This window comes from Ambystoma mexicanum, chromosome 7q (genome assembly GCF_040938575.1).
Source record: "Ambystoma mexicanum isolate Mex_15411 chromosome 7q, UKY_AmexF1_1, whole genome shotgun sequence".
Lineage (NCBI taxonomy): Eukaryota > Metazoa > Chordata > Amphibia > Caudata > Ambystomatidae > Ambystoma > Ambystoma mexicanum.
In genome coordinates, this window is record NC_090941.1 from 1,098,699,277 (window position 1) to 1,098,717,605 (window position 18,329).

The 18,329-nt window shown below is 62.0% G+C and overlaps 18 non-coding genes across 18 annotated transcripts; all 18 read left to right on the plus strand.

Moving 5' to 3' along the window:
• The first annotated feature begins 212 nt into the window (after window positions 1-212).
• On the plus strand, window positions 213-376 carry LOC138529473 (U1 spliceosomal RNA). The gene has a single exon (XR_011284809.1). It is a non-coding gene; the product is annotated as a U1 spliceosomal RNA (small nuclear RNA).
• An 866-nt stretch (window positions 377-1,242) lies between these two features.
• On the plus strand, window positions 1,243-1,406 carry LOC138529240 (U1 spliceosomal RNA). The gene has a single exon (XR_011284577.1). It is a non-coding gene; the product is annotated as a U1 spliceosomal RNA (small nuclear RNA).
• An 866-nt stretch (window positions 1,407-2,272) lies between these two features.
• LOC138529394 (U1 spliceosomal RNA) lies at window positions 2,273-2,436 on the plus strand. Its single transcript, XR_011284731.1, has one exon. It is a non-coding gene; the product is annotated as a U1 spliceosomal RNA (small nuclear RNA).
• Window positions 2,437-3,302: 866 nt separating this feature from the next.
• On the plus strand, window positions 3,303-3,466 carry LOC138529242 (U1 spliceosomal RNA). Its single transcript, XR_011284580.1, has one exon. It is a non-coding gene; the product is annotated as a U1 spliceosomal RNA (small nuclear RNA).
• Window positions 3,467-4,332: 866 nt separating this feature from the next.
• On the plus strand, window positions 4,333-4,496 carry LOC138529243 (U1 spliceosomal RNA). The gene has a single exon (XR_011284581.1). It is a non-coding gene; the product is annotated as a U1 spliceosomal RNA (small nuclear RNA).
• Window positions 4,497-5,362: 866 nt separating this feature from the next.
• On the plus strand, window positions 5,363-5,526 carry LOC138529244 (U1 spliceosomal RNA). The gene has a single exon (XR_011284582.1). It is a non-coding gene; the product is annotated as a U1 spliceosomal RNA (small nuclear RNA).
• An 866-nt stretch (window positions 5,527-6,392) lies between these two features.
• Window positions 6,393-6,556, plus strand: LOC138529395 (U1 spliceosomal RNA). The gene has a single exon (XR_011284732.1). It is a non-coding gene; the product is annotated as a U1 spliceosomal RNA (small nuclear RNA).
• An 866-nt stretch (window positions 6,557-7,422) lies between these two features.
• LOC138529245 (U1 spliceosomal RNA) lies at window positions 7,423-7,586 on the plus strand. Its single transcript, XR_011284583.1, has one exon. It is a non-coding gene; the product is annotated as a U1 spliceosomal RNA (small nuclear RNA).
• Window positions 7,587-8,452: 866 nt separating this feature from the next.
• On the plus strand, window positions 8,453-8,616 carry LOC138529479 (U1 spliceosomal RNA). Its single transcript, XR_011284815.1, has one exon. It is a non-coding gene; the product is annotated as a U1 spliceosomal RNA (small nuclear RNA).
• An 866-nt stretch (window positions 8,617-9,482) lies between these two features.
• On the plus strand, window positions 9,483-9,646 carry LOC138529246 (U1 spliceosomal RNA). The gene has a single exon (XR_011284584.1). It is a non-coding gene; the product is annotated as a U1 spliceosomal RNA (small nuclear RNA).
• Window positions 9,647-10,512: 866 nt separating this feature from the next.
• Window positions 10,513-10,676, plus strand: LOC138529396 (U1 spliceosomal RNA). The gene has a single exon (XR_011284733.1). It is a non-coding gene; the product is annotated as a U1 spliceosomal RNA (small nuclear RNA).
• Window positions 10,677-11,542: 866 nt separating this feature from the next.
• On the plus strand, window positions 11,543-11,706 carry LOC138529248 (U1 spliceosomal RNA). The gene has a single exon (XR_011284585.1). It is a non-coding gene; the product is annotated as a U1 spliceosomal RNA (small nuclear RNA).
• An 866-nt stretch (window positions 11,707-12,572) lies between these two features.
• On the plus strand, window positions 12,573-12,736 carry LOC138529249 (U1 spliceosomal RNA). The gene has a single exon (XR_011284586.1). It is a non-coding gene; the product is annotated as a U1 spliceosomal RNA (small nuclear RNA).
• Window positions 12,737-13,602: 866 nt separating this feature from the next.
• Window positions 13,603-13,766, plus strand: LOC138529397 (U1 spliceosomal RNA). The gene has a single exon (XR_011284734.1). It is a non-coding gene; the product is annotated as a U1 spliceosomal RNA (small nuclear RNA).
• Window positions 13,767-14,632: 866 nt separating this feature from the next.
• On the plus strand, window positions 14,633-14,796 carry LOC138528886 (U1 spliceosomal RNA). Its single transcript, XR_011284285.1, has one exon. It is a non-coding gene; the product is annotated as a U1 spliceosomal RNA (small nuclear RNA).
• Window positions 14,797-15,676: 880 nt separating this feature from the next.
• On the plus strand, window positions 15,677-15,840 carry LOC138529250 (U1 spliceosomal RNA). The gene has a single exon (XR_011284587.1). It is a non-coding gene; the product is annotated as a U1 spliceosomal RNA (small nuclear RNA).
• Window positions 15,841-16,706: 866 nt separating this feature from the next.
• LOC138529398 (U1 spliceosomal RNA) lies at window positions 16,707-16,870 on the plus strand. Its single transcript, XR_011284735.1, has one exon. It is a non-coding gene; the product is annotated as a U1 spliceosomal RNA (small nuclear RNA).
• An 866-nt stretch (window positions 16,871-17,736) lies between these two features.
• On the plus strand, window positions 17,737-17,900 carry LOC138529399 (U1 spliceosomal RNA). The gene has a single exon (XR_011284736.1). It is a non-coding gene; the product is annotated as a U1 spliceosomal RNA (small nuclear RNA).
• The last annotated feature ends 429 nt before the right edge of the window (window positions 17,901-18,329 follow it).

Genomic DNA, 18,329 nt, shown 5'->3' on the forward strand with positions numbered 1-18,329 from the left:
AGCAGGGCCTGGTGGGAGACATGAACTGTGCCACAATGTGCCTCTTCTGCTGGGCTCTGCCTGCCGGAGCTTCCCCCTGCACGTGGGACAGGCAGCTCCGCAGACGCTCAGGGCTTCCGGGAGGGCTGGGGCTGGGTCAGGGCCGGCCTTCTCACCCTCGCTTAGCGGGGCTTCCAGAACAGGCCCAAGCCCTGCCCTCTGGCTCGCAACTCATACTTACCTGGCAAGGGAGCATCTGTGATCAGCAAGGCAGAGCTCCCAGGGTGAGGCTCATCCATTGCACATCGGATTTGCTGACCCCTGCGATGTCCCCAAATGCGGGATTCTCGACTGCATTATTTCTGGTAGTGGGGGACTGCGTTCGCGCTTTCCCCTGATTTATTGGTGAAAGAAAGAAAGAGTTTAGTGTGCGAGTCAGGTTGTTTGCACACAGGGCCCAAGCTCGTGCAGCAGAGTTTATTTTGCTGCAGTCAAGAGGGCCAGCCCTGGGCCGTTCAGGGGTCCACAGGCCTGATGGATTGGTGAAATAAAAAAATGTGAAAGTCATGTGTGTCATGTGTAGGTTGGGCCCCTGAATGTTGCTGCGGTCAAGAGGGCCAGCATTCACTGGAGGGGTGAAGTGCACAGGTGCCTAACCCCAGACTTGTGCACCCCATGATATCAGGTGCCCCGGTAGTTCTTGAAGCCAGCCTGCCCTGCCCGGGCTCTGCTTTCGCGCCCAGGCCCTCCAACCTAAGGAAGGCCCAGCCAGCTCCTGGGGTTTTGGGGGCAGGGGTGAAACTGGCTCCCGGCCGCCGCTGCCGCCCGCCCCGTCCGAGCACCGATCGGGCACGATCGGGCCTTGCCGTGTCCTGGCGGGGGGCACCCCACCCGAGACGCTCTTGTTAAGCGGGGTGACCTGTCGGCTCAGGAGGGCCATGGACCCGCCTGGGGCCGACGGGCCAGTGGGCCCACTGCGCCAGGCCTGCTCGCTTTCCGACTGGGCCTGCTGGCTGGCAGCCAGGTCCGAATTTATGCAAATCTCAGGCCGAGCAGGGCCTGGTGGGAGACATGAACTGTGCCACAATGTGCCTCTTCTGCTGGGCTCTGCCTGCCGGAGCTTCCCCCTGCACGTGGGACAGGCAGCTCCGCAGACGCTCAGGGCTTCCGGGAGGGCTGGGGCTGGGTCAGGGCCGGCCTTCTCACCCTCGCTTAGCGGGGCTTCCAGAACAGGCCCAAGCCCTGCCCTCTGGCTCGCAACTCATACTTACCTGGCAGGGGAGCATCTGTGATCAGCAAGGCAGAGCTCCCAGGGTGAGGCTCATCCATTGCACATCGGATTTGCTGACCCCTGCGATGTCCCCAAATGCGGGATTCTCGACTGCATTATTTCTGGTAGTGGGGGACTGCGTTCGCGCTTTCCCCTGATTTATTGGTGAAAGAAAGAAAGAGTTTAGTGTGCGAGTCAGGTTGTTTGCACACAGGGCCCAAGCTCGTGCAGCAGAGTTTATTTTGCTGCAGTCAAGAGGGCCAGCCCTGGGCCGTTCAGGGGTCCACAGGCCTGATGGATTGGTGAAATAAAAAAATGTGAAAGTCATGTGTGTCATGTGTAGGTTGGGCCCCTGAATGTTGCTGCGGTCAAGAGGGCCAGCATTCACTGGAGGGGTGAAGTGCACAGGTGCCTAACCCCAGACTTGTGCACCCCATGATATCAGGTGCCCCGGTAGTTCTTGAAGCCAGCCTGCCCTGCCCGGGCTCTGCTTTCGCGCCCAGGCCCTCCAACCTAAGGAAGGCCCAGCCAGCTCCTGGGGTTTTGGGGGCAGGGGTGAAACTGGCTCCCGGCCGCCGCTGCCGCCCGCCCCGTCCGAGCACCGATCGGGCACGATCGGGCCTTGCCGTGTCCTGGCGGGGGGCACCCCACCCGAGACGCTCTTGTTAAGCGGGGTGACCTGTCGGCTCAGGAGGGCCATGGACCCGCCTGGGGCCGACGGGCCAGTGGGCCCACTGCGCCAGGCCTGCTCGCTTTCCGACTGGGCCTGCTGGCTGGCAGCCAGGTCCGAATTTATGCAAATCTCAGGCCGAGCAGGGCCTGGTGGGAGACATGAACTGTGCCACAATGTGCCTCTTCTGCTGGGCTCTGCCTGCCGGAGCTTCCCCCTGCACGTGGGACAGGCAGCTCCGCAGACGCTCAGGGCTTCCGGGAGGGCTGGGGCTGGGTCAGGGCCGGCCTTCTCACCCTCGCTTAGCGGGGCTTCCAGAACAGGCCCAAGCCCTGCCCTCTGGCTCGCAACTCATACTTACCTGGCAGGGGAGCATCTGTGATCAGCAAGGCAGAGCTCCCAGGGTGAGGCTCATCCATTGCACATCGGATTTGCTGACCCCTGCGATGTCCCCAAATGCGGGATTCTCGACTGTATTATTTCTGGTAGTGGGGGACTGCGTTCGCGCTTTCCCCTGATTTATTGGTGAAAGAAAGAAAGAGTTTAGTGTGCGAGTCAGGTTGTTTGCACACAGGGCCCAAGCTCGTGCAGCAGAGTTTATTTTGCTGCAGTCAAGAGGGCCAGCCCTGGGCCGTTCAGGGGTCCACAGGCCTGATGGATTGGTGAAATAAAAAAATGTGAAAGTCATGTGTGTCATGTGTAGGTTGGGCCCCTGAATGTTGCTGCGGTCAAGAGGGCCAGCATTCACTGGAGGGGTGAAGTGCACAGGTGCCTAACCCCAGACTTGTGCGCCCCATGATATCAGGTGCCCCGGTAGTTCTTGAAGCCAGCCTGCCCTGCCCGGGCTCTGCTTTCGCGCCCAGGCCCTCCAACCTAAGGAAGGCCCAGCCAGCTCCTGGGGTTTTGGGGGCAGGGGTGAAACTGGCTCCCGGCCGCCGCTGCCGCCCGCCCCGTCCGAGCACCGATCGGGCACGATCGGGCCTTGCCGTGTCCTGGCGGGGGGCACCCCACCCGAGACGCTCTTGTTAAGCGGGGTGACCTGTCGGCTCAGGAGGGCCATGGACCCGCCTGGGGCCGACGGGCCAGTGGGCCCACTGCGCCAGGCCTGCTCGCTTTCCGACTGGGCCTGCTGGCTGGCAGCCAGGTCCGAATTTATGCAAATCTCAGGCCGAGCAGGGCCTGGTGGGAGACATGAACTGTGCCACAATGTGCCTCTTCTGCTGGGCTCTGCCTGCCGGAGCTTCCCCCTGCACGTGGGACAGGCAGCTCCGCAGACGCTCAGGGCTTCCGGGAGGGCTGGGGCTGGGTCAGGGCCGGCCTTCTCACCCTCGCTTAGCGGGGCTTCCAGAACAGGCCCAAGCCCTGCCCTCTGGCTCGCAACTCATACTTACCTGGCAGGGGAGCATCTGTGATCAGCAAGGCAGAGCTCCCAGGGTGAGGCTCATCCATTGCACATCGGATTTGCTGACCCCTGCGATGTCCCCAAATGCGGGATTCTCGACTGCATTATTTCTGGTAGTGGGGGACTGCGTTCGCGCTTTCCCCTGATTTATTGGTGAAAGAAAGAAAGAGTTTAGTGTGCGAGTCAGGTTGTTTGCACACAGGGCCCAAGCTCGTGCAGCAGAGTTTATTTTGCTGCAGTCAAGAGGGCCAGCCCTGGGCCGTTCAGGGGTCCACAGGCCTGATGGATTGGTGAAATAAAAAAATGTGAAAGTCATGTGTGTCATGTGTAGGTTGGGCCCCTGAATGTTGCTGCGGTCAAGAGGGCCAGCATTCACTGGAGGGGTGAAGTGCACAGGTGCCTAACCCCAGACTTGTGCGCCCCATGATATCAGGTGCCCCGGTAGTTCTTGAAGCCAGCCTGCCCTGCCCGGGCTCTGCTTTCGCGCCCAGGCCCTCCAACCTAAGGAAGGCCCAGCCAGCTCCTGGGGTTTTGGGGGCAGGGGTGAAACTGGCTCCCGGCCGCCGCTGCCGCCCGCCCCGTCCGAGCACCGATCGGGCACGATCGGGCCTTGCCGTGTCCTGGCGGGGGGCACCCCACCCGAGACGCTCTTGTTAAGCGGGGTGACCTGTCGGCTCAGGAGGGCCATGGACCCGCCTGGGGCCGACGGGCCAGTGGGCCCACTGCGCCAGGCCTGCTCGCTTTCCGACTGGGCCTGCTGGCTGGCAGCCAGGTCCGAATTTATGCAAATCTCAGGCCGAGCAGGGCCTGGTGGGAGACATGAACTGTGCCACAATGTGCCTCTTCTGCTGGGCTCTGCCTGCCGGAGCTTCCCCCTGCACGTGGGACAGGCAGCTCCGCAGACGCTCAGGGCTTCCGGGAGGGCTGGGGCTGGGTCAGGGCCGGCCTTCTCACCCTCGCTTAGCGGGGCTTCCAGAACAGGCCCAAGCCCTGCCCTCTGGCTCGCAACTCATACTTACCTGGCAGGGGAGCATCTGTGATCAGCAAGGCAGAGCTCCCAGGGTGAGGCTCATCCATTGCACATCGGATTTGCTGACCCCTGCGATGTCCCCAAATGCGGGATTCTCGACTGCATTATTTCTGGTAGTGGGGGACTGCGTTCGCGCTTTCCCCTGATTTATTGGTGAAAGAAAGAAAGAGTTTAGTGTGCGAGTCAGGTTGTTTGCACACAGGGCCCAAGCTCGTGCAGCAGAGTTTATTTTGCTGCAGTCAAGAGGGCCAGCCCTGGGCCGTTCAGGGGTCCACAGGCCTGATGGATTGGTGAAATAAAAAAATGTGAAAGTCATGTGTGTCATGTGTAGGTTGGGCCCCTGAATGTTGCTGCGGTCAAGAGGGCCAGCATTCACTGGAGGGGTGAAGTGCACAGGTGCCTAACCCCAGACTTGTGCACCCCATGATATCAGGTGCCCCGGTAGTTCTTGAAGCCAGCCTGCCCTGCCCGGGCTCTGCTTTCGCGCCCAGGCCCTCCAACCTAAGGAAGGCCCAGCCAGCTCCTGGGGTTTTGGGGGCAGGGGTGAAACTGGCTCCCGGCCGCCGCTGCCGCCCGCCCCGTCCGAGCACCGATCGGGCACGATCGGGCCTTGCCGTGTCCTGGCGGGGGGCACCCCACCCGAGACGCTCTTGTTAAGCGGGGTGACCTGTCGGCTCAGGAGGGCCATGGACCCGCCTGGGGCCGACGGGCCAGTGGGCCCACTGCGCCAGGCCTGCTCGCTTTCCGACTGGGCCTGCTGGCTGGCAGCCAGGTCCGAATTTATGCAAATCTCAGGCCGAGCAGGGCCTGGTGGGAGACATGAACTGTGCCACAATGTGCCTCTTCTGCTGGGCTCTGCCTGCCGGAGCTTCCCCCTGCACGTGGGACAGGCAGCTCCGCAGACGCTCAGGGCTTCCGGGAGGGCTGGGGCTGGGTCAGGGCCGGCCTTCTCACCCTCGCTTAGCGGGGCTTCCAGAACAGGCCCAAGCCCTGCCCTCTGGCTCGCAACTCATACTTACCTGGCAGGGGAGCATCTGTGATCAGCAAGGCAGAGCTCCCAGGGTGAGGCTCATCCATTGCACATCGGATTTGCTGACCCCTGCGATGTCCCCAAATGCGGGATTCTCGACTGCATTATTTCTGGTAGTGGGGGACTGCGTTCGCGCTTTCCCCTGATTTATTGGTGAAAGAAAGAAAGAGTTTAGTGTGCGAGTCAGGTTGTTTGCACACAGGGCCCAAGCTCGTGCAGCAGAGTTTATTTTGCTGCAGTCAAGAGGGCCAGCCCTGGGCCGTTCAGGGGTCCACAGGCCTGATGGATTGGTGAAATAAAAAAATGTGAAAGTCATGTGTGTCATGTGTAGGTTGGGCCCCTGAATGTTGCTGCGGTCAAGAGGGCCAGCATTCACTGGAGGGGTGAAGTGCACAGGTGCCTAACCCCAGACTTGTGCACCCCATGATATCAGGTGCCCCGGTAGTTCTTGAAGCCAGCCTGCCCTGCCCGGGCTCTGCTTTCGCGCCCAGGCCCTCCAACCTAAGGAAGGCCCAGCCAGCTCCTGGGGTTTTGGGGGCAGGGGTGAAACTGGCTCCCGGCCGCCGCTGCCGCCCGCCCCGTCCGAGCACCGATCGGGCACGATCGGGCCTTGCCGTGTCCTGGCGGGGGGCACCCCACCCGAGACGCTCTTGTTAAGCGGGGTGACCTGTCGGCTCAGGAGGGCCATGGACCCGCCTGGGGCCGACGGGCCAGTGGGCCCACTGCGCCAGGCCTGCTCGCTTTCCGACTGGGCCTGCTGGCTGGCAGCCAGGTCCGAATTTATGCAAATCTCAGGCCGAGCAGGGCCTGGTGGGAGACATGAACTGTGCCACAATGTGCCTCTTCTGCTGGGCTCTGCCTGCCGGAGCTTCCCCCTGCACGTGGGACAGGCAGCTCCGCAGACGCTCAGGGCTTCCGGGAGGGCTGGGGCTGGGTCAGGGCCGGCCTTCTCACCCTCGCTTAGCGGGGCTTCCTGAACAGGCCCAAGCCCTGCCCTCTGGCTCGCAACTCATACTTACCTGGCAGGGGAGCATCTGTGATCAGCAAGGCAGAGCTCCCAGGGTGAGGCTCATCCATTGCACATCGGATTTGCTGACCCCTGCGATGTCCCCAAATGCGGGATTCTCGACTGTATTATTTCTGGTAGTGGGGGACTGCGTTCGCGCTTTCCCCTGATTTATTGGTGAAAGAAAGAAAGAGTTTAGTGTGCGAGTCAGGTTGTTTGCACACAGGGCCCAAGCTCGTGCAGCAGAGTTTATTTTGCTGCAGTCAAGAGGGCCAGCCCTGGGCCGTTCAGGGGTCCACAGGCCTGATGGATTGGTGAAATAAAAAAATGTGAAAGTCATGTGTGTCATGTGTAGGTTGGGCCCCTGAATGTTGCTGCGGTCAAGAGGGCCAGCATTCACTGGAGGGGTGAAGTGCACAGGTGCCTAACCCCAGACTTGTGCGCCCCATGATATCAGGTGCCCCGGTAGTTCTTGAAGCCAGCCTGCCCTGCCCGGGCTCTGCTTTCGCGCCCAGGCCCTCCAACCTAAGGAAGGCCCAGCCAGCTCCTGGGGTTTTGGGGGCAGGGGTGAAACTGGCTCCCGGCCGCCGCTGCCGCCCGCCCCGTCCGAGCACCGATCGGGCACGATCGGGCCTTGCCGTGTCCTGGCGGGGGGCACCCCACCCGAGACGCTCTTGTTAAGCGGGGTGACCTGTCGGCTCAGGAGGGCCATGGACCCGCCTGGGGCCGACGGGCCAGTGGGCCCACTGCGCCAGGCCTGCTCGCTTTCCGACTGGGCCTGCTGGCTGGCAGCCAGGTCCGAATTTATGCAAATCTCAGGCTGAGCAGGGCCTGGTGGGAGACATGAACTGTGCCACAATGTGCCTCTTCTGCTGGGCTCTGCCTGCCGGAGCTTCCCCCTGCACGTGGGACAGGCAGCTCCGCAGACGCTCAGGGCTTCCGGGAGGGCTGGGGCTGGGTCAGGGCCGGCCTTCTCACCCTCGCTTAGCGGGGCTTCCAGAACAGGCCCAAGCCCTGCCCTCTGGCTCGCAACTCATACTTACCTGGCAGGGGAGCATCTGTGATCAGCAAGGCAGAGCTCCCAGGGTGAGGCTCATCCATTGCACATCGGATTTGCTGACCCCTGCGATGTCCCCAAATGCGGGATTCTCGACTGCATTATTTCTGGTAGTGGGGGACTGCGTTCGCGCTTTCCCCTGATTTATTGGTGAAAGAAAGAAAGAGTTTAGTGTGCGAGTCAGGTTGTTTGCACACAGGGCCCAAGCTCGTGCAGCAGAGTTTATTTTGCTGCAGTCAAGAGGGCCAGCCCTGGGCCGTTCAGGGGTCCACAGGCCTGATGGATTGGTGAAATAAAAAAATGTGAAAGTCATGTGTGTCATGTGTAGGTTGGGCCCCTGAATGTTGCTGCGGTCAAGAGGGCCAGCATTCACTGGAGGGGTGAAGTGCACAGGTGCCTAACCCCAGACTTGTGCGCCCCATGATATCAGGTGCCCCGGTAGTTCTTGAAGCCAGCCTGCCCTGCCCGGGCTCTGCTTTCGCGCCCAGGCCCTCCAACCTAAGGAAGGCCCAGCCAGCTCCTGGGGTTTTGGGGGCAGGGGTGAAACTGGCTCCCGGCCGCCGCTGCCGCCCGCCCCGTCCGAGCACCGATCGGGCACGATCGGGCCTTGCCGTGTCCTGGCGGGGGGCACCCCACCCGAGACGCTCTTGTTAAGCGGGGTGACCTGTCGGCTCAGGAGGGCCATGGACCCGCCTGGGGCCGACGGGCCAGTGGGCCCACTGCGCCAGGCCTGCTCGCTTTCCGACTGGGCCTGCTGGCTGGCAGCCAGGTCCGAATTTATGCAAATCTCAGGCCGAGCAGGGCCTGGTGGGAGACATGAACTGTGCCACAATGTGCCTCTTCTGCTGGGCTCTGCCTGCCGGAGCTTCCCCCTGCACGTGGGACAGGCAGCTCCGCAGACGCTCAGGGCTTCCGGGAGGGCTGGGGCTGGGTCAGGGCCGGCCTTCTCACCCTCGCTTAGCGGGGCTTCCAGAACAGGCCCAAGCCCTGCCCTCTGGCTCGCAACTCATACTTACCTGGCACGGGAGCATCTGTGATCAGCAAGGCAGAGCTCCCAGGGTGAGGCTCATCCATTGCACATCGGATTTGCTGACCCCTGCGATGTCCCCAAATGCGGGATTCTCGACTGCATTATTTCTGGTAGTGGGGGACTGCGTTCGCGCTTTCCCCTGATTTATTGGTGAAAGAAAGAAAGAGTTTAGTGTGCGAGTCAGGTTGTTTGCACACAGGGCCCAAGCTCGTGCAGCAGAGTTTATTTTGCTGCAGTCAAGAGGGCCAGCCCTGGGCCGTTCAGGGGTCCACAGGCCTGATGGATTGGTGAAATAAAAAAATGTGAAAGTCATGTGTGTCATGTGTAGGTTGGGCCCCTGAATGTTGCTGCGGTCAAGAGGGCCAGCATTCACTGGAGGGGTGAAGTGCACAGGTGCCTAACCCCAGACTTGTGCGCCCCATGATATCAGGTGCCCCGGTAGTTCTTGAAGCCAGCCTGCCCTGCCCGGGCTCTGCTTTCGCGCCCAGGCCCTCCAACCTAAGGAAGGCCCAGCCAGCTCCTGGGGTTTTGGGGGCAGGGGTGAAACTGGCTCCCGGCCGCCGCTGCCGCCCGCCCCGTCCGAGCACCGATCGGGCACGATCGGGCCTTGCCGTGTCCTGGCGGGGGGCACCCCACCCGAGACGCTCTTGTTAAGCGGGGTGACCTGTCGGCTCAGGAGGGCCATGGACCCGCCTGGGGCCGACGGGCCAGTGGGCCCACTGCGCCAGGCCTGCTCGCTTTCCGACTGGGCCTGCTGGCTGGCAGCCAGGTCCGAATTTATGCAAATCTCAGGCCGAGCAGGGCCTGGTGGGAGACATGAACTGTGCCACAATGTGCCTCTTCTGCTGGGCTCTGCCTGCCGGAGCTTCCCCCTGCACGTGGGACAGGCAGCTCCGCAGACGCTCAGGGCTTCCGGGAGGGCTGGGGCTGGGTCAGGGCCGGCCTTCTCACCCTCGCTTAGCGGGGCTTCCAGAACAGGCCCAAGCCCTGCCCTCTGGCTCGCAACTCATACTTACCTGGCAGGGGAGCATCTGTGATCAGCAAGGCAGAGCTCCCAGGGTGAGGCTCATCCATTGCACATCGGATTTGCTGACCCCTGCGATGTCCCCAAATGCGGGATTCTCGACTGCATTATTTCTGGTAGTGGGGGACTGCGTTCGCGCTTTCCCCTGATTTATTGGTGAAAGAAAGAAAGAGTTTAGTGTGCGAGTCAGGTTGTTTGCACACAGGGCCCAAGCTCGTGCAGCAGAGTTTATTTTGCTGCAGTCAAGAGGGCCAGCCCTGGGCCGTTCAGGGGTCCACAGGCCTGATGGATTGGTGAAATAAAAAAATGTGAAAGTCATGTGTGTCATGTGTAGGTTGGGCCCCTGAATGTTGCTGCGGTCAAGAGGGCCAGCATTCACTGGAGGGGTGAAGTGCACAGGTGCCTAACCCCAGACTTGTGCACCCCATGATATCAGGTGCCCCGGTAGTTCTTGAAGCCAGCCTGCCCTGCCCGGGCTCTGCTTTCGCGCCCAGGCCCTCCAACCTAAGGAAGGCCCAGCCAGCTCCTGGGGTTTTGGGGGCAGGGGTGAAACTGGCTCCCGGCCGCCGCTGCCGCCCGCCCCGTCCGAGCACCGATCGGGCACGATCGGGCCTTGCCGTGTCCTGGCGGGGGGCACCCCACCCGAGACGCTCTTGTTAAGCGGGGTGACCTGTCGGCTCAGGAGGGCCATGGACCCGCCTGGGGCCGACGGGCCAGTGGGCCCACTGCGCCAGGCCTGCTCGCTTTCCGACTGGGCCTGCTGGCTGGCAGCCAGGTCCGAATTTATGCAAATCTCAGGCCGAGCAGGGCCTGGTGGGAGACATGAACTGTGCCACAATGTGCCTCTTCTGCTGGGCTCTGCCTGCCGGAGCTTCCCCCTGCACGTGGGACAGGCAGCTCCGCAGACGCTCAGGGCTTCCGGGAGGGCTGGGGCTGGGTCAGGGCCGGCCTTCTCACCCTCGCTTAGCGGGGCTTCCAGAACAGGCCCAAGCCCTGCCCTCTGGCTCGCAACTCATACTTACCTGGCAGGGGAGCATCTGTGATCAGCAAGGCAGAGCTCCCAGGGTGAGGCTCATCCATTGCACATCGGATTTGCTGACCCCTGCGATGTCCCCAAATGCGGGATTCTCGACTGTATTATTTCTGGTAGTGGGGGACTGCGTTCGCGCTTTCCCCTGATTTATTGGTGAAAGAAAGAAAGAGTTTAGTGTGCGAGTCAGGTTGTTTGCACACAGGGCCCAAGCTCGTGCAGCAGAGTTTATTTTGCTGCAGTCAAGAGGGCCAGCCCTGGGCCGTTCAGGGGTCCACAGGCCTGATGGATTGGTGAAATAAAAAAATGTGAAAGTCATGTGTGTCATGTGTAGGTTGGGCCCCTGAATGTTGCTGCGGTCAAGAGGGCCAGCATTCACTGGAGGGGTGAAGTGCACAGGTGCCTAACCCCAGACTTGTGCGCCCCATGATATCAGGTGCCCCGGTAGTTCTTGAAGCCAGCCTGCCCTGCCCGGGCTCTGCTTTCGCGCCCAGGCCCTCCAACCTAAGGAAGGCCCAGCCAGCTCCTGGGGTTTTGGGGGCAGGGGTGAAACTGGCTCCCGGCCGCCGCTGCCGCCCGCCCCGTCCGAGCACCGATCGGGCACGATCGGGCCTTGCCGTGTCCTGGCGGGGGGCACCCCACCCGAGACGCTCTTGTTAAGCGGGGTGACCTGTCGGCTCAGGAGGGCCATGGACCCGCCTGGGGCCGACGGGCCAGTGGGCCCACTGCGCCAGGCCTGCTCGCTTTCCGACTGGGCCTGCTGGCTGGCAGCCAGGTCCGAATTTATGCAAATCTCAGGCCGAGCAGGGCCTGGTGGGAGACATGAACTGTGCCACAATGTGCCTCTTCTGCTGGGCTCTGCCTGCCGGAGCTTCCCCCTGCACGTGGGACAGGCAGCTCCGCAGACGCTCAGGGCTTCCGGGAGGGCTGGGGCTGGGTCAGGGCCGGCCTTCTCACCCTCGCTTAGCGGGGCTTCCAGAACAGGCCCAAGCCCTGCCCTCTGGCTCGCAACTCATACTTACCTGGCAGGGGAGCATCTGTGATCAGCAAGGCAGAGCTCCCAGGGTGAGGCTCATCCATTGCACATCGGATTTGCTGACCCCTGCGATGTCCCCAAATGCGGGATTCTCGACTGCATTATTTCTGGTAGTGGGGGACTGCGTTCGCGCTTTCCCCTGATTTATTGGTGAAAGAAAGAAAGAGTTTAGTGTGCGAGTCAGGTTGTTTGCACACAGGGCCCAAGCTCGTGCAGCAGAGTTTATTTTGCTGCAGTCAAGAGGGCCAGCCCTGGGCCGTTCAGGGGTCCACAGGCCTGATGGATTGGTGAAATAAAAAAATGTGAAAGTCATGTGTGTCATGTGTAGGTTGGGCCCCTGAATGTTGCTGCGGTCAAGAGGGCCAGCATTCACTGGAGGGGTGAAGTGCACAGGTGCCTAACCCCAGACTTGTGCACCCCATGATATCAGGTGCCCCGGTAGTTCTTGAAGCCAGCCTGCCCTGCCCGGGCTCTGCTTTCGCGCCCAGGCCCTCCAACCTAAGGAAGGCCCAGCCAGCTCCTGGGGTTTTGGGGGCAGGGGTGAAACTGGCTCCCGGCCGCCGCTGCCGCCCGCCCCGTCCGAGCACCGATCGGGCACGATCGGGCCTTGCCGTGTCCTGGCGGGGGGCACCCCACCCGAGACACTCTTGTTAAGCGGGGTGACCTGTCGGCTCAGGAGGGCCATGGACCCGCCTGGGGCCGACGGGCCAGTGGGCCCACTGCGCCAGGCCTGCTCGCTTTCCGACTGGGCCTGCTGGCTGGCAGCCAGGTCCGAATTTATGCAAATCTCAGGCCGAGCAGGGCCTGGTGGGAGACATGAACTGTGCCACAATGTGCCTCTTCTGCTGGGCTCTGCCTGCCGGAGCTTCCCCCTGCACGTGGGACAGGCAGCTCCGCAGACGCTCAGGGCTTCCGGGAGGGCTGGGGCTGGGTCAGGGCCGGCCTTCTCACCCTCGCTTAGCGGGGCTTCCAGAACAGGCCCAAGCCCTGCCCTCTGGCTCGCAACTCATACTTACCTGGCAGGGGAGCATCTGTGATCAGCAAGGCAGAGCTCCCAGGGTGAGGCTCATCCATTGCACATCGGATTTGCTGACCCCTGCGATGTCCCCAAATGCGGGATTCTCGACTGCATTATTTCTGGTAGTGGGGGACTGCGTTCGCGCTTTCCCCTGATTTATTGGTGAAAGAAAGAAAGAGTTTAGTGTGCGAGTCAGGTTGTTTGCACACAGGGCCCAAGCTCGTGCAGCAGAGTTTATTTTGCTGCAGTCAAGAGGGCCAGCCCTGGGCCGTTCAGGGGTCCACAGGCCTGATGGATTGGTGAAATAAAAAAATGTGAAAGTCATGTGTGTCATGTGTAGGTTGGGCCCCTGAATGTTGCTGCGGTCAAGAGGGCCAGCATTCACTGGAGGGGTGAAGTGCACAGGTGCCTAACCCCAGACTTGTGCACCCCATGATATCAGGTGCCCCGGTAGTTCTTGAAGCCAGCCTGCCCTGCCCGGGCTCTGCTTTCGCGCCCAGGCCCTCCAACCTAAGGAAGGCCCAGCCAGCTCCTGGGGTTTTGGGGGCAGGGGTGAAACTGGCTCCCGGCCGCCGCTGCCGCCCGCCCCGTCCGAGCACCGATCGGGCACGATCGGGCCTTGCCGTGTCCTGGCGGGGGGCACCCCACCCGAGACGCTCTTGTTAAGCGGGGTGACCTGTCGGCTCAGGAGGGCCATGGACCCGCCTGGGGCCGACGGGCCAGTGGGCCCACTGCGCCAGGCCTGCTCGCTTTCCGACTGGGCCTGCTGGCTGGCAGCCAGGTCCGAATTTATGCAAATCTCAGGCCGAGCAGGGCCTGGTGGGAGACATGAACTGTGCCACAATGTGCCTCTTCTGCTGGGCTCTGCCTGCCGGAGCTTCCCCCTGCACGTGGGACAGGCAGCTCCGCAGACGCTCAGGGCTTCCGGGAGGGCTGGGGCTGGGTCAGGGCCGGCCTTCTCACCCTCGCTTAGCGGGGCTTCCAGAACAGGCCCAAGCCCTGCCCTCTGGCTCGCAACTCATACTTACCTGGCAGGGGAGCATCTGTGATCAGCAAGGCAGAGCTCCCAGGGTGAGGCTCATCCATTGCACATCGGATTTGCTGACCCCTGCGATGTCCCCAAATGCGGGATTCTCGACTGTATTATTTCTGGTAGTGGGGGACTGCGTTCGCGCTTTCCCCTGATTTATTGGTGAAAGAAAGAAAGAGTTTAGTGTGCGAGTCAGGTTGTTTGCACACAGGGCCCAAGCTCGTGCAGCAGAGTTTATTTTGCTGCAGTCAAGAGGGCCAGCCCTGGGCCGTTCAGGGGTCCACAGGCCTGATGGATTGGTGAAATAAAAAAATGTGAAAGTCATGTGTGTCATGTGTAGGTTGGGCCCCTGAATGTTGCTGCGGTCAAGAGGGCCAGCATTCACTGGAGGGGTGAAGTGCACAGGTGCCTAACCCCAGACTTGTGCGCCCCATGATATCAGGTGCCCCGGTAGTTCTTGAAGCCAGCCTGCCCTGCCCGGGCTCTGCTTTCGCGCCCAGGCCCTCCAACCTAAGGAAGGCCCAGCCAGCTCCTGGGGTTTTGGGGGCAGGGGTGAAACTGGCTCCCGGCCGCCGCTGCCGCCCGCCCCGTCCGAGCACCGATCGGGCACGATCGGGCCTTGCCGTGTCCTGGCGGGGGGCACCCCACCCGAGACGCTCTTGTTAAGCGGGGTGACCTGTCGGCTCAGGAGGGCCATGGACCCGCCTGGGGCCGACGGGCCAGTGGGCCCACTGCGCCAGGCCTGCTCGCTTTCCGACTGGGCCTGCTGGCTGGCAGCCAGGTCCGAATTTATGCAAATCTCAGGCCGAGCAGGGCCTGGTGGGAGACATGAACTGTGCCACAATGTGCCTCTTCTGCTGGGCTCTGCCTGCCGGAGCTTCCCCCTGCACGTGGGACAGGCAGCTCCGCAGACGCTCAGGGCTTCCGGGAGGGCTGGGGCTGGGTCAGGGCCGGCCTTCTCACCCTCGCTTAGCGGGGCTTCCAGAACAGGCCCAAGCCCTGCCCTCTGGCTCGCAACTCATACTTACCTGGCAGGGGAGCATCTGTGATCAGCAAGGCAGAGCTCCCAGGGTGAGACTCCTCCATTGCACATCGGATTTGCTGACCCCTGCGATGTCCCCAAATGCGGGATTCTCGACTGCATTATTTCTGGTAGTGGGGGACTGCGTTCGCGCTTTCCCCTGATTTATTGGTGAAAGAAAGAAAGAGTTTAGTGTGCGAGTCAGGTTGTTTGCACACAGGGCCCAAGCTCGTGCAGCAGAGTTTATTTTGCTGCAGTCAAGAGGGCCAGCCCTGGGCCGTTCAGGGGTCCACAGGCCTGATGGATTGGTGAAATAAAAAAATGTGAAAGTCATGTGTGTCATGTGTAGGTTGGGCCCCTGAATGTTGCTGCGGTCAAGAGGGCCAGCATTCACTGGAGGGGTGAAGTGCACAGGTGCCTAACCCCAGACTTGTGCGCCCCATGATATCAGGTGCCCCGGTAGTTCTTGAAGCCAGCCTGCCCTGCCCGGGCTCTGCTTTCGCGCCCAGGCCCTCCAACCTAAGGAAGGCCCAGCCAGCTCCTGGGGTTTTGGGGGCAGGGGTGAGACTGGCTCCCGGCCGCCGCTGCCGCCCGCCCCGTCCGAGCACCGATCGGGCACGATCGGGCCTTGCCTTCACGGCCTTGCCGTGTCCTGGCGGGGGGCACCCCACCCGAGACGCTCTTGTTAAGCGGGGTGACCTGTCGGCTCAGGAGGGCCATGGACCCGCCTGGGGCCGACGGGCCAGTGGGCCCACTGCGCCAGGCCTGCTCGCTTTCCGACTGGGCCTGCTGGCTGGCAGCCAGGTCCGAATTTATGCAAATCTCAGGCCGAGCAGGGCCTGGTGGGAGACATGAACTGTGCCACAATGTGCCTCTTCTGCTGGGCTCTGCCTGCCGGAGCTTCCCCCTGCACGTGGGACAGGCAGCTCCGCAGACGCTCAGGGCTTCCGGGAGGGCTGGGGCTGGGTCAGGGCCGGCCTTCTCACCCTCGCTTAGCGGGGCTTCCAGAACAGGCCCAAGCCCTGCCCTCTGGCTCGCAACTCATACTTACCTGGCAGGGGAGCATCTGTGATCAGCAAGGCAGAGCTCCCAGGGTGAGGCTCATCCATTGCACATCGGATTTGCTGACCCCTGCGATGTCCCCAAATGCGGGATTCTCGACTGCATTATTTCTGGTAGTGGGGGACTGCGTTCGCGCTTTCCCCTGATTTATTGGTGAAAGAAAGAAAGAGTTTAGTGTGCGAGTCAGGTTGTTTGCACACAGGGCCCAAGCTCGTGCAGCAGAGTTTATTTTGCTGCAGTCAAGAGGGCCAGCCCTGGGCCGTTCAGGGGTCCACAGGCCTGATGGATTGGTGAAATAAAAAAATGTGAAAGTCATGTGTGTCATGTGTAGGTTGGGCCCCTGAATGTTGCTGCGGTCAAGAGGGCCAGCATTCACTGGAGGGGTGAAGTGCACAGGTGCCTAACCCCAGACTTGTGCGCCCCATGATATCAGGTGCCCCGGTAGTTCTTGAAGCCAGCCTGCCCTGCCCGGGCTCTGCTTTCGCGCCCAGGCCCTCCAACCTAAGGAAGGCCCAGCCAGCTCCTGGGGTTTTGGGGGCAGGGGTGAAACTGGCTCCCGGCCGCCGCTGCCGCCCGCCCCGTCCGAGCACCGATCGGGCACGATCGGGCCTTGCCGTGTCCTGGCGGGGGGCACCCCACCCGAGACGCTCTTGTTAAGCGGGGTGACCTGTCGGCTCAGGAGGGCCATGGACCCGCCTGGGGCCGACGGGCCAGTGGGCCCACTGCGCCAGGCCTGCTCGCTTTCCGACTGGGCCTGCTGGCTGGCAGCCAGGTCCGAATTTATGCAAATCTCAGGCCGAGCAGGGCCTGGTGGGAGACATGAACTGTGCCACAATGTGCCTCTTCTGCTGGGCTCTGCCTGCCGGAGCTTCCCCCTGCACGTGGGACAGGCAGCTCCGCAGACGCTCAGGGCTTCCGGGAGGGCTGGGGCTGGGTCAGGGCCGGCCTTCTCACCCTCGCTTAGCGGGGCTTCCAGAACAGGCCCAAGCCCTGCCCTCTGGCTCGCAACTCATACTTACCTGGCAGGGGAGCATCTGTGATCAGCAAGGCAGAGCTCCCAGGGTGAGGCTCATCCATTGCACATCGGATTTGCTGACCCCTGCGATGTCCCCAAATGCGGGATTCTCGACTGTATTATTTCTGGTAGTGGGGGACTGCGTTCGCGCTTTCCCCTGATTTATTGGTGAAAGAAAGAAAGAGTTTAGTGTGCGAGTCAGGTTGTTTGCACACAGGGCCCAAGCTCGTGCAGCAGAGTTTATTTTGCTGCAGTCAAGAGGGCCAGCCCTGGGCCGTTCAGGGGTCCACAGGCCTGATGGATTGGTGAAATAAAAAAATGTGAAAGTCATGTGTGTCATGTGTAGGTTGGGCCCCTGAATGTTGCTGCGGTCAAGAGGGCCAGCATTCACTGGAGGGGTGAAGTGCACAGGTGCCTAACCCCAGACTTGTGCGCCCCATGATATCAGGTGCCCCGGTAGTTCTTGAAGCCAGCCTGCCCTGCCCGGGCTCTGCTTTCGCGCCCAGGCCCTCCAACCTAAGGAAGGCCCAGCCAGCTCCTGGGGTTTTGGGGGCAGGGGTGAAACTGGCTCCCGGCCGCCGCTGCCGCCCGCCCCGTCCGAGCACCGATCGGGCACGATCGGGCCTTGCCGTGTCCTGGCGGGGGGCACCCCACCCGAGACGCTCTTGTTAAGCGGGGTGACCTGTCGGCTCAGGAGGGCCATGGACCCGCCTGGGGCCGACGGGCCAGTGGGCCCACTGCGCCAGGCCTGCTCGCTTTCCGACTGGGCCTGCTGGCTGGCAGCCAGGTCCGAATTTATGCAAATCTCAGGCCGAGCAGGGCCTGGTGGGAGACATGAACTGTGCCACAATGTGCCTCTTCTGCTGGGCTCTGCCTGCCGGAGCTTCCCCCTGCACGTGGGACAGGCAGCTCCGCAGACGCTCAGGGCTTCCGGGAGGGCTGGGGCTGGGTCAGGGCCGGCCTTCTCACCCTCGCTTAGCGGGGCTTCCAGAACAGGCCCAAGCCCTGCCCTCTGGCTCGCAACTCATACTTACCTGGCAGGGGAGCATCTGTGATCAGCAAGGCAGAGCTCCCAGGGTGAGGCTCATCCATTGCACATCGGATTTGCTGACCCCTGCGATGTCCCCAAATGCGGGATTCTCGACTGTATTATTTCTGGTAGTGGGGGACTGCGTTCGCGCTTTCCCCTGATTTATTGATGAAAGAAAGAAAGAGTTTAGTGTGCGAGTCAGGTTGTTTGCACACAGGGCCCAAGCTCGTGCAGCAGAGTTTATTTTGCTGCAGTCAAGAGGGCCAGCCCTGGGCCGTTCAGGGGTCCACAGGCCTGATGGATTGGTGAAATAAAAAAATGTGAAAGTCATGTGTGTCATGTGTAGGTTGGGCCCCTGAATGTTGCTGCGGTCAAGAGGGCCAGCATTCACTGGAGGGGTGAAGTGCACAGGTGCCTAACCCCAGACTTGTGCGCCCCATGATATCAGGTGCCTCGGTAGTTCTTGAAGCCAGCCTGCCCTGCCCGGGCTCTGCTTTCGCGCCCAGGCCCTCCAACCTAAGGAAGGCCCAGCCAGCTCCTGGGGTTTTGGGGGCAGGGGTGAGACTGGCTCCCGGCCGCCGCTGCCGCC